This window comes from Schistocerca gregaria, chromosome X (genome assembly GCF_023897955.1).
Source record: "Schistocerca gregaria isolate iqSchGreg1 chromosome X, iqSchGreg1.2, whole genome shotgun sequence".
NCBI lineage: Eukaryota > Metazoa > Arthropoda > Insecta > Orthoptera > Acrididae > Schistocerca > Schistocerca gregaria.
Genome location: NC_064931.1, coordinates 716,971,900 through 716,984,253, shown reverse-complemented (window position 1 = coordinate 716,984,253; position 12,354 = coordinate 716,971,900). Strand labels below are relative to the sequence as shown.

At 42.3% G+C, this 12,354-nt stretch overlaps 1 protein-coding gene across 1 annotated transcript in view; it reads right to left on the bottom strand.

The window, feature by feature from the left end:
* The window catches only part of LOC126299396 (uncharacterized), a 1,761,671-nt gene that overhangs the window by 1,257,517 nt on the left and 491,800 nt on the right, over positions 1-12,354 (bottom strand). The gene's annotated exons all lie outside the window — the stretch shown is intronic.

Below are 12,354 nucleotides of genomic sequence, written 5' to 3'. Positions count from 1 at the left end.
CGCCGCCCTCCATCGCACAATCTATTTCACTGCAAACTTCACCTCATGGCGATCTGACCAGAAAGAGCATATCGTACACATGTGCCCTGCAATGAAATGTGTGTCCTCGCAGCGTTATTACTGTGAGACAACAGTTCAATCTGCTAGTAAGTGGTTCAAGAGCATATAAGATAGCTGAGAGCAAGCAACCCTGGCGGGCCGATCGCGAAATTCGCACGGGGCCCGCCACACATCCGTCAACTAGCACTTTGGATGATGCAACACAGAGAAGTCGCAGGACACACTGATAAAGGCTGGGGGAAAGCCATGCGGGCCATCGTAACCTGTCAAAATCATGTTCAAAGCCCACTGCGATCAGGGGACCTCGAAGGAGACAGGCCTCTGTGAGGATATCACATCGCGATAGTCTTTAAACGCCATTGCATGTTATTAGCTTCTCCCACAGGCGTTTGTTCCATAGAAAGTACTTGGGGCAACGCGCTCTTAAATCAAATATTGTAAGTCCAAGTACAACTCCAAGGAATTTCGTCGGAACCAGGGGACGTGTTGTTAGTACCTTTTGCTATGGCTTCTTCGAAGCATTTGCAGGTAACTGGAATCATAATAGATTCCACTGCTGGGCCCTCGACGGTATGCGATATTGAATGTGCACATCAGCAAAAGCTTCACCATTGTAATGTTCCTCATGGTAGAACCGTTGGTAGTCGTCAACAAATGCATTATCAATGTCTAGCTGTGGAGTCAAACGGCGACCATCTGGCATGTCAAGAATGTGGGTGATCGTTCGTCATCCCTGTTGCCGTTCGCGAACAAACGGGTGCATAGATGGAGATTCATCACCGACCCGATCTTGACAACCTGCTAGCACCACGAAACCTTCTAAACGACGCCGCGTATGTGAGATGGTCTTCGCCTTGATGCGACGAATCTCCGCCTGTCGGTCAGGATACGGTGGGCTTATCATGCACTCTCAGAGTAACGAAAAGTAATAACCTGTCGTGTGCCGATGCCAAAGGAACTGTCCTCTACCATATTGCGTCATCGCGGGCCAAAGTGCCGGTATGGCGCATTAGAGGCCACCGCTTCAGCTTGGATTGATATCGCGATAGTCGTTCTTCACAGGTGGTCCATCTGTCGACTACATTCTGGCTCCCGAAAATGCGCTACTTTCATTTTACAACAGCTGCAACTCCTCCATATATGCTGACAACAAGAAAGACTGTGCCTATGTATGGGCTTTGATCGGAAAAGACTAACGGCGATCTTTCTGCCTCCACCGTCGCTGCTGCTATGTCAGGTGAGACATGCCTGTGATAGAAAAGACTCGCAGAGTCACTGGTGATGTGTACCCTGCTGGTCGCCATGCACCCTTTGCCAAATGCATAGAAGACGTAGCTCTTGCACCAGAGTTCAGGACACGTGGTGTAACTGGGATACTGATCTCTCGGATGAAGTACACTATTGAAGTCACCACCAAGGATCGAGTTCTCATAAGGTTCCAGGAAGAGAGCCGTGATTTCCCCCAAACAGAAACGTGACCAGTCACGTCTCTTGTCCGTGCCAGAGAGAGGGTAGATTTTTATAACCTGTGTACCTTGTGTGATTTTCACCAACCCTCTGGCAGAAGGGAAATACGTCACCTCGTCACCCACTATGCCATCTTGCACCAGTATAGCCGTACCACTACCAGCATTAATAGGAGGCGCAACGTACAATGCGTGACCGAAGAAGTCAGAAAAGGTCTCTAAACGAACTTCTTGCATGAGTGGAATGTCCATATCCTACGTTCGTACCATATCGCACAGCAACTGAAGCTTCACTTTCTAACCGAGTGGAACCAATCCGTTGGTCTGCCACAAGTTTACAGGCGCCGGTACACTCATTGCAACAGATGGATGCAATGGTTCATCATCTTCTGCAGTGTCCATGCGCCCGTCTTCCTACACATCACCTGAAATTTATTAACTGTGGGCCGCTGAGGGCTTGGTTTCCAGTACAACCTCAGTTCACATGGTTCAAATGGCTCTGAGCACTATGCGACTTAACTTCTGAGGTCATCAGTCGCCTAGAACTTAGAACTAATTAAACCTAACTAACCTAAGGACATCACACACATCCATGCCCACGCCCGAGGCAGGATTCGAACCTGCGACCGTAGCGGTCCCTCGGTTCCAGACTGTAGCGCCTAGAACCGCACGGCCACCCCGGCCGGCCACAATCTCCGTCGTGGGCGGGGGACGGCATCAGCCGCAAGCACTTTCGAGGACTGAACGTTGGATTTGGTGCTGCAGTGGCAGGGGAGCATTTTTCACGACGGCAATAATCGCCAGGTTTTGCTACATTTGACAAAGGTGTGATCATGTCCAGTCCATTGTGTGGGCACAGGTTGCGTGTATCCATGGCTTCTGTCAGCACGTTATCGTCTGGGCGATATGAAGCATCATCTGCCCGCAACTGTGTTTCGCGGTCATCAGATGATTCCTCCATCTCCTCTTGCACTCCTTTGGCGATCATTGTGTACATCAGTGGACTTCCGTGTAGGACAATGGTAAGGTTCTGGCACGAATGCTGCCGTGGGTACTACCATGTTATCAACTTTTTTGCCTCCGTCAGCAGCTTCATCATCCGTCGACATAGGTGTCGGGGCAGTAGCTGTGTCTGTGATGGGCGTGGAAGTTGCTTCTTTCCTCTGTGGTGGCTCAGTCATCCGCAGAGAGTCGCCAGTGCCCGTCAGAGGCGGCAACGGGCCAACAGCGTTCTTGAGTGATGCCACATATGTCGCAGGTGGGGACATCGGCAACGGGGTAGGAATCGAATCGACACATGCTAGTTATGCTATCCTCCTCTGCAGACATTAGAACGGGACGTGACCTCCTTTGTCGCACGTTGAGCACGTCTTAGGCTGTCCATCGTAAATGATGATGGTGCTGCATCATCCAATGTATTAATAGGAAGGACGTGTCTGTTTAAAGTAATGCGGTCTTGACGCAAGCCCTTAAGGACTGGGTATGTGCTAAAAGGAGCCCATTTCTCCGCAAAATGTCCACACGCTGTCCCGGAAGGCCGGAGGGCAGAGATAATCTTGTCCTGAGCAGTTCGAAAGTATATTCGAAGCCCGGCATGGTCGATCTCTACGCCATCCTTATTACCTTAGGAGTGACAGAACGTGAGCCCGTTTTTGGTCTCTCGAAGGATCTTTGTCGCAGAATGCATCGTTCAGAAGCTTGACATACATCACACTGCGGACTATTGAAAGGTGTATACCAAAAAGTTCGTAACTCGCGATCTTCACTTCGTCTTTGAGAAAACGTTCTATTTCCAGAGCTTTAGGTCAAGCAAATTCACGCTAGAAACTGTATTTCAGCGTCGATTGTTTATAAGAGCTGGACACTATAATCTATGAAAACATTAGGACGAGCGAAACGACCGTATCAAGTAGACAAACGCCAAGCGCGCAAACCACGTTAGGGACGTAAACAGAACGCCCGTGCCGCTCGGCTCCTCGAGCCAAGGCAGACATGTTCGACACAACACACACCACTCAGGTACAAACATTTCTGAAAAAGAGAGTAACGGCTCCTCGACGCTTGCTGCAATGCAAATGCACAGATATCGTCCGAACTCCTACTGGAATCAGAATCTGCGAGTAGAGATTTTAAAGAGGAGGGATGTTGTATGTTAGCTGGCGATAAGTTGGAAATTTGGGTCACTCAGGGCCCGTGTCCAGATGGCCGAAGCGGTAAATTCGGGTTCTAGTTGCCTTCCGGCACAAATTTGCAAATGCGTTATGTGGCGGCATCACTGTACGGGTCTACAGGAAATATATATCACTAGTGTTTATGTACTTTCTTGTGCCGTTGTGTATCTTAGTCTTACGAGGAAAAATCAACTGACTGTACATGGCTTCTTTTATGAACGAATATCTTTCGTAAGAAATATAACAGAGTGTGAAATGTTATTCTGACACTAGTCACACTGAGGAAGACTTTGAAGTTGTCCCACACCCTAATTTGCTGATATTCGCAGTCCCTTTCATCCCTTAGATCAGTTACAAATGCGTAATGGAACTCATTTACAGTATCACACACCGTGGAGTAATTAATCTCTTCATTAACTTTACATGCAAAGTACCAAAATGGTATTTCGGTTTTGTGCATATTTTACGTTCAAAAATCAATTCTTTCGCAGTATACTTTGTAAGGTGTCAAACAAATCCAACACCTTACATGAAAACCCTGACATGATAAGCAAATCCAGTAGTATGTCACATAGCTCCGAATAAATCGTGACATTAAATTAACCAAAGTAATACGAGTAACGAGTGAGCAAATGGAATACCACAGACTAACTCAAGAATGCCTAAATGCATGTCGTACCTTCCCACCGTGAGGCAGACACAGTTCCGAGGGGAGAAATGAGGACAGAAGCCGAGCGCAGAACCGTGTTAAGCTAGAAGGCCCTACGATTAGGGACGGACTGGACACCCACGTCGGCAGCCTACCTCTAAGACTACCACCCGCACGTTTTAGCGTGAGACTTTTTTGCGTCCCTGTTACATCAAGGACCACCCCCCAGCCCATGTTAAAAGCTAGAGCCCTCCAGAAGAACAGTATAGATCTTACGATAACGCTAAAAGGACCACACCAGCTGCAGCGCAATAGGACCCACCAGTCTGGCAGAATTATTACAACAAATTACAGAAACCATGACAATGCAGAATAAAGACATAGCGAACCAAATTCAAATTCAGAATGCAGAAACCACGAGACAAATGCGTGAGATTAAATAACAAAACAAAAAATTCAGTTACACCTAAGTCACATTGAAGACGAGGCAAAAGAATCTCGATAAGTGATAGGAAACTTAATAACAGGTTACAACCAGTTGAGAACAGGCATTGACAAGGTACAAGTGGAAGTACAAACATTGCGTAATGACATTCAGGACGAGATCAAAACATTACGTAACAACACCCAGGGAGAAGTCAAGAAACTAAAGAAACAGATAAACAAAATTACTAGACAAACAGCAGGTACAGCGCGTGAAATTGTTGAAAAGAGTGTGTTACACAAACGTATCACAAAAGTAGTGCTGAAAAGATATGATAACCGCATAGTCAAAATAGAAGCGCAAACGAAGCGACAATTTCAGATATTGCTAACAGAGTTGTTGAAAACCATTGAAGAGCGTAGTGAACAAGATCGAACAAACACAGAGTCTACAACCACATCCGTATCTGTAACAGCACCGAAAAAACAAGCAATTAAAGATAATCTTACGCATTTGCGATTCCAATCACAGACGGAAAGTAACATACGTGAGAACGGAAAGCCAGGTCGCGAAGAGTACAGTGCAATGCATTCAGCTACGCGTTCACAACCGATGGAAGAAAATTATTGCGTACCACTCCAACGATACTACGCAAGGGACTTTATATGTGCACACATGTCAGGAACAGTCGCAGAAACCATGCAGAGTGTTGCAACGACATGCCGATCGTACGAAGATTTCAGAGAGAAGTTTCTCTCACGATATTGGTCCAGCGAAGCACAGAACAGAGTGAAGTACGAATTATTGCAGAACCAATATTTTGAAAATTCAGGAGAGAAGAGTCCCGTGAAATTTTTCGAAGTAATGGCAAACAAAAATCAATGCTTAGATGTACCATACAGTGACGGAGAGTTGATTAAATTATGCGCGATGAAGCTACCATTGAAATACCAGCAATCATTAGTAGGCTGCGGAGGCAATAACGTCGAAGCATTTAAAGGTATTCTAAGGGAACTAGAGTTCATATTTTCGGAAGATGAAGCAAGAAAAAGACGAAGCGCACGTGAAAACGAAAGCAAAAAGCAGTGGAATCCACAAGACACAGTACGAAGAAACAATAATTACGAACCACGTGATAACTTCGCACGAAGAAACGACAATAGATTTCAACAAAGAACCGGTTAAGGATTTAGAAGAGAATATGGCAATAACTATAATTCACCCAGGAACGGCAACAACTATTACAGAGAGAATAACGACAACCGGAACGGGTACTGGAGAACCAATAGACCGACGAATTATCAACAAAGAAACCACTATCAACAAGATGAACAAGAAAAGCGAATACAGATAGAAGACGTGGAGGTAAGACCACCAAACCCCAATAAAAGTTCGGTTTGACAGCTAAGCACCCATGCCAAAGAGAATGACGCACCGACCCAGGACAATTGCAGCACCTTGAACAGAGCAGTAAAAATCTTATCACGAGAAGAGAAGAAGGAAGAAACAAATCCGCAGGGATCAGATGAAAACGAAGACAAGAAAATAATAATATCGTGTTGGGACGAAATTAATTGGGAGAATACTGATGAGGAAGATGAATTATCAGTGGCATGCACAACGAATGTAGGAGGAAAGGACGAAGTAATAAATATTGCAGAGCTATTTCAGATGGAAACCAGGGAAAGCGAATTCAATGAGGATAATGCGCAGTCGACAGAAGTTGAAAATAAGTTACGAGTGGGCACACAACCCAACGTATATAATGAAGGAAGTTATGAAGTGATAATTAGAGCATTTAGATGCGATTATGTGAAAGTAACGACGGAGAAGGATAAGATAGACGAGGATGAGGAAAAAGTAGAGCATGTAGAAGAAAGCATAAATGAAGGAAGAAATAGGGAAGAGCAAATAAAAGTGAGAGAAGTAGTAGTCGAAGCTTATTCTACAGGAAGTTCGAATTCACAAGGGAAATTCCTAAAAAGACTCATGTATGATTGAGTGGAGGATTCGTTGATGCAAGAAGAAAAAGAACAGAACCAACCCTTTCAAATTCAACCAGTTGTGGAGGCCATGGTAAAGCATGTCACAGTCAATATTGTAATTGATAGCGGAAGTGAACTGACTGCGATCTCAGAAAATTTATTCATGCAGTGTAATGCCAATGAGGAATTGCCAGTTCTGAAAACACGTAAGATCAAAGTAAGAGGTCCTATTAGAAACAATGCTGCGGAAGTTACGAGGCAAACAAGGTTAACTCTTTCATGCCAAGGTCAAAAGATCGAAGCCAACTTCGTGATTATACCTAAACTAACTGTAGATTTGATTATAGGTGCATATTTTTTAAATGAGAGACGAGCGATAACAGGTATGGGGAAAGGTTGCGTAACATTCGGGAATGTCACACTTATTTTTGAGCAAAAGCTAAAATTAGAAGAAATACCAGTTATAAACAAACAATTAAGAATGACGCAAGATAAAGAGGATGAAGAATTAGAATGGTATGCACAAAAGAAGGAATCGCCCCAACTCATGTTGGAAGTACATAAACAAATCGATGAAAAATTGCAAGAAGTTCAAGGTATTTCGGAATACAGTAAAAGAGAATTAGAGGGTATTTTACGAGGTAAAGCAGAGGTATTTTTACCTAAGACTGGCAGTATTAAACACTATCAGTACAAGTTTGAAGATTAATTTTATTACTGGTAAATAATCAGCACAATATTTCAAGATTATGTTGGAGATAAGATCGTCAAGAGAACGAAAAATGAAGACAGAGGAAGGTGGAAAAAAGAAAGTAGTTTGAATAATAACACCAATAGTATCATAGATTAAGGTGAAGGGATAAAGCGTAGATAGTCTAACAGCATGAAATACTAAAATGCTATACACCACAACACTATACAAAAATAAAAAAAAAACGATTTTGAGGATTCTTGAGTAGACGTTAAGACTCCAAATATCTTAGAATTGTAACATGGAAAGGCACCGAAATTTGTAAGGCTTATTAAGAAGGTGTAAAACAAGTAGATACTAGACATATGTTAGATGATTATAAGTAAAACTTTTTGTAAGAACCATTGTTAAAACTCCAACAAAGACCAGATGCAACGACCCACAAGTTGATACGCGAGAAGTATCAAGAAAGAAAAGGACGTAATTAGCAAGACACGATTCCTACATAGCAGGAGCGTCGAGAGAAGGGAAAGGACAGTGAAACCAACAGAGTGACCTTCTTGTATCGAAAGTGGGCAATAAATTTTCCCGCTAGGAGGAAACCTGCTGGGATGGAACCCCGAGCCCCACAGTGACAGACCCCTGCAGAGACGTGACGGAACGCCGAACGTCAGTATGGACAGACAAGAAGACACCACACTTTCGCCGCTAGTAACCCCAGGGAGCCCTCACTCAGCGGAGCGAGCAAAAAACGGCCCGAAGAGAAGACCGCTTCGGCAAGCCACCGCTGGCAAAAAATATGCGTAAAAGTCACACTAGTGCTATTCAACAGCACGCTGATGCACGAAACTGAAGAACTTCCACAAAGTAAAAATGACGCGCCCAAACAATTTATCAAACTGTTACTAGGAGGAGAACTTCAAAGCGACTAGTTATCAATAAATATTTCCATATCCTGCCCTGCGAAGAACCAAGAAGCATGTAAGAAGCAGGGAAAAAGCAGGAAGAACAGAAGTTGAACATTCGCAAGATTGAGACCAAGAAAGAAGATGGGTGAAGAATAGACGACATACCTTCCCAAATCCCTATCCTATTGTAAACTAGTCTTCTGCAAAGTATTACAACGACAAACGACCGCTTTCAGCGACACATAACGATGACTTTCACGCATACAAAGCCAGTAACCCACGAGATTCTGCGCTCACAGCTCCATTCCATTATGGGACCTCCACAACAGCAATACACACTTGCAAAACCAACAAGGAACGACGAAAGAACCTGTACATCAAATGCTTGCCCACATCCATCTCGCTCAAGTCCATCACCTTCGTGCAAAAACATTTGCCAACCTCATGCTTAAAACATTCATAGGATTGTGTGAATGTGTGAAAACAAATTATGTGATGTAGGAATTGTGCAAAAGAAATGTGTGAAAAACTAAATAAGTTAAGCACACCAGACAGCTAATAAACTAAAAAATAACAGTCACTGACTATGGACTTAAGTAAAAAATTGACTGTCGATAAAAATAAGTCATTAGTTCTGAAATGGACAGTATATAACGAACAAAAGTTCTTGTTGGATGTTTTCCTTTTTTTAACATTTGTACCATTTGTTAGCATAATATTTCAATACTTGTGTATGTATATGTCTCTGTCAAAGCAATTCTTGGGAATAATTCTTATTTGTTTAGGTAACAATGTTGAAATGAGTGTGTAGAAACAAAAACATGTTACTTGCACATGATATTTATAAAATGTGTTAGGAATAGATTTTACTTAATTACTACATTTATAAAAACAATATTTCTAAGAAAATCAATGTGAAAGACTCCTCACTTTCGATAACAAACTTCTTAAAAAAAAACTTCACACTTAAATAAAAAAGAAAATAATTAAAAATTAGTAATAGCATAAAAATATTCTTCTCTTGTCATTTTTTAATTATAATGTGGAAGAATATAAAAATATAAATTAGTAATACAAACTAGCATAGAACAGAATAACGTGGCTAAACAATACGCAAAAAAATTTAGATAAATTAGAAAATTTTTGACTGACTTAGACAACGATTCAATCATTACCTAAATTCAGTGCAAAAATTACATTCGAAGGGTGGTGATGTGTAAGGTGTCAGGCAAATCCAACACCTTACATGAAAACTCTGACATGATAAGCAAATCCAGTAGTATGTCACATAGCTCCGAATAAATCGTGACATTAAATTAACCAAAGTAATACGAGTAAACAGCGAGCAAATGGAATACCACAGACTAACACAAGAATGCCTAAATGCATGTCGTTCCTTCCCACCGTGAGGCAGACGCAGTTCCGAGGGGAGAAACGAGGACAGAAGCCGAGAGCAGAACTGTGTTAAGCTAGAAGGCCCTACGATAAGGGACGGACTGGACACCCACGTCGGCACCCTACCTCTAAGACTACCACCCGCACGTTTTAGCATGAGACTTTTTCGCGTCTCTGTTACATCAAGGACCACCCCCCCCCCCCCCCCCCCAGCCCATGTTAAGAGCTAGAGCCCTCCAGAAGAACAGTATAGGTCTTACGATAACGCTAAAAGGACCACACCAGCTGCAGGTTTTAGCGTGAGATTTTTTAGCGTCTCTGTTACATTGCAAACTTTAAAAACATTGCCCCACCACGAAAAGTATAACATTTCTCATTGGATAGACAGAATTTTTGTAGGCGGAGCTTAAGGTTAACATTGAGACCCTGATTGGTCAGATGGAAACACAGCCAGATAGTTTTTTTTAAACCAAATTCGGTAAATTGTAGTAAGGTGAGAGTTAGTTCCGAGACGGCGAGCTGGAAGGCTGCTGCACCGTCCGCCGCCCCCCTGACGAACACCGACAAGGTAATGAACGCACGCTATGCCGCATAAAGCTACTCTCAGAACTGCTGAAGTCTCATCTGTTACACCTCCTTTTGGCGTAATACTAGTGTCGATCGTTAATTAAAACTCATGGTATTCACATTTGCCACTTGAAGAACAGATCTGAAACGTGATGATTTTTCTTTTATATAGTTATTGAGAAGCCACATCAGCCACTGTAATTTACGACAAGTTAGATAAGTAATTAAAGATAATTGAGGGTCACTGTAGACCATTTTGATAGTTTTCTCTTTTGTGAAACTTAAATTAAACCTAGATTATAGATGTGATATGGCATAGGTCATCCTTCGATCAATTGTAGAACTTGGAAACCCATTCAAGGAATATTCGTTCACATTTTTGTTGAACGCTGTTGGTTTTTACCATCCTGTATTAAAACATTTCCTTTTATCAATAGTGCAATTTATAAACGATGTTTTGTGAGTAGAATAAAATTTCTGATGGTAAACTTAACTGCTTTTTCGACGTTATTTTACCAGCTAACTAAAAATAGGAAAGCCTTGAACCCATTCCACTAAATTTAGTTAGTATTAAGATTCTTTTACAGGGAGTGCAGTGGAGCTGATGCTGAGATCATTAAGTATTTGGTTATATCATCACTAGTCTCACTGTACTCTTCTGAATTTTACATGTCATGTGTGGTCTGGCGTCTCCTTACCAGCAACAGGTCCCAGTTTCAAACTAGTTAATTCCCTAAAAAACACGCTCAGAGCGTCGTTGGGCGAAAGTGGTAGGGAGACACGATATAGTACAAACAGACACCACCATGAATGTTTAGAACTTTAATGGTTCAAATGGCTCTGACCACTATGTGACACAACTTCTGAGGTTATTAGTCCCCTAGAACTTAGATCTAGTTAAACCTAACTAACCTAAGGACATCACACACATCCATGCCCGAGGCAGGATTCGAACCTGTGACCGTAGCGGTCTCGCGGTTCCAGACTTCTGCGACTAGATGCGCATGGCCACTTCGGCCGGCTATACGTTAATGTTTTATCCATGTAGTAATACATGCTCGTTCCTATCACACACCACAGTCATAAAATGAATTTCTGAGTTATAATTTTTGAGTTTTTATGTGAACAGAGTTTATCTGTAAGTGACTGAGGCCACATGGTAGGATAATATGTAGTTGTTGGGTAATCAGTATTTACTGTCATGTAGACTGCTCCTCCTCTATTTCTCCGTATATAGCATAATACCATGTTTATACAATTATTGTTTGTTAGCTGTTAAAATTTTTGTTCTATTGTGGGGCTTGGTTATACTCACTGTCGTTTGCATGTGTTGTTTGCATGTGTTTGTATGTGTTTTATTCTTTGCTTTAACATAATAATCAGATCAAGGTCAGAAACATGGCTAATAATTGCCAATGTGTGATAAAAGCGTTCTTTACGTAGCGAAATTCTTACATAATGATTCATAATCAGCAGCCTCTACAGGCACGTGTGATCCGAGACCAGTTGAATGATACGGGACCATTAATCCTTCAAGTGGAAGAAATGAAGCTACAAATCACATTGTCGATGTCCCCTATCTGCATGTGTCAAACTGCAGTGTAATTCTCCACCATTATGGAAAACGTTCTGTAAACAATGATACCGATATCAATAATATTCGTTATTACAATGAAATAAGAAGAATCAGGCGCGAGCATTTGCGTGAACATCCTCAAATTTTCATCGATGTTAATTTGAATGGAGCTAAAACAACTTTTTTTGTTGTTCCCATTCCATCTAGAGTCTATACAATATGCAATGTAAATTATGGTTACGTGTAAATGCGTTAATATCTACGCGTATGTATGGTTAATTGGAAATTGCGCTACGAATATTGCGGTAACCGCAAGATAATTCCAGTTACTAGCACCCATTGAACACTGGTGTCTTGCTAAGGGGAAACTCATTTTACTGCCCACAATCTCCGTCCTCCGTGATTACATCCTGAAACCATTTTCGCCGTCTGCTTACGCTTAACTGTAATTGCTGTTACGTG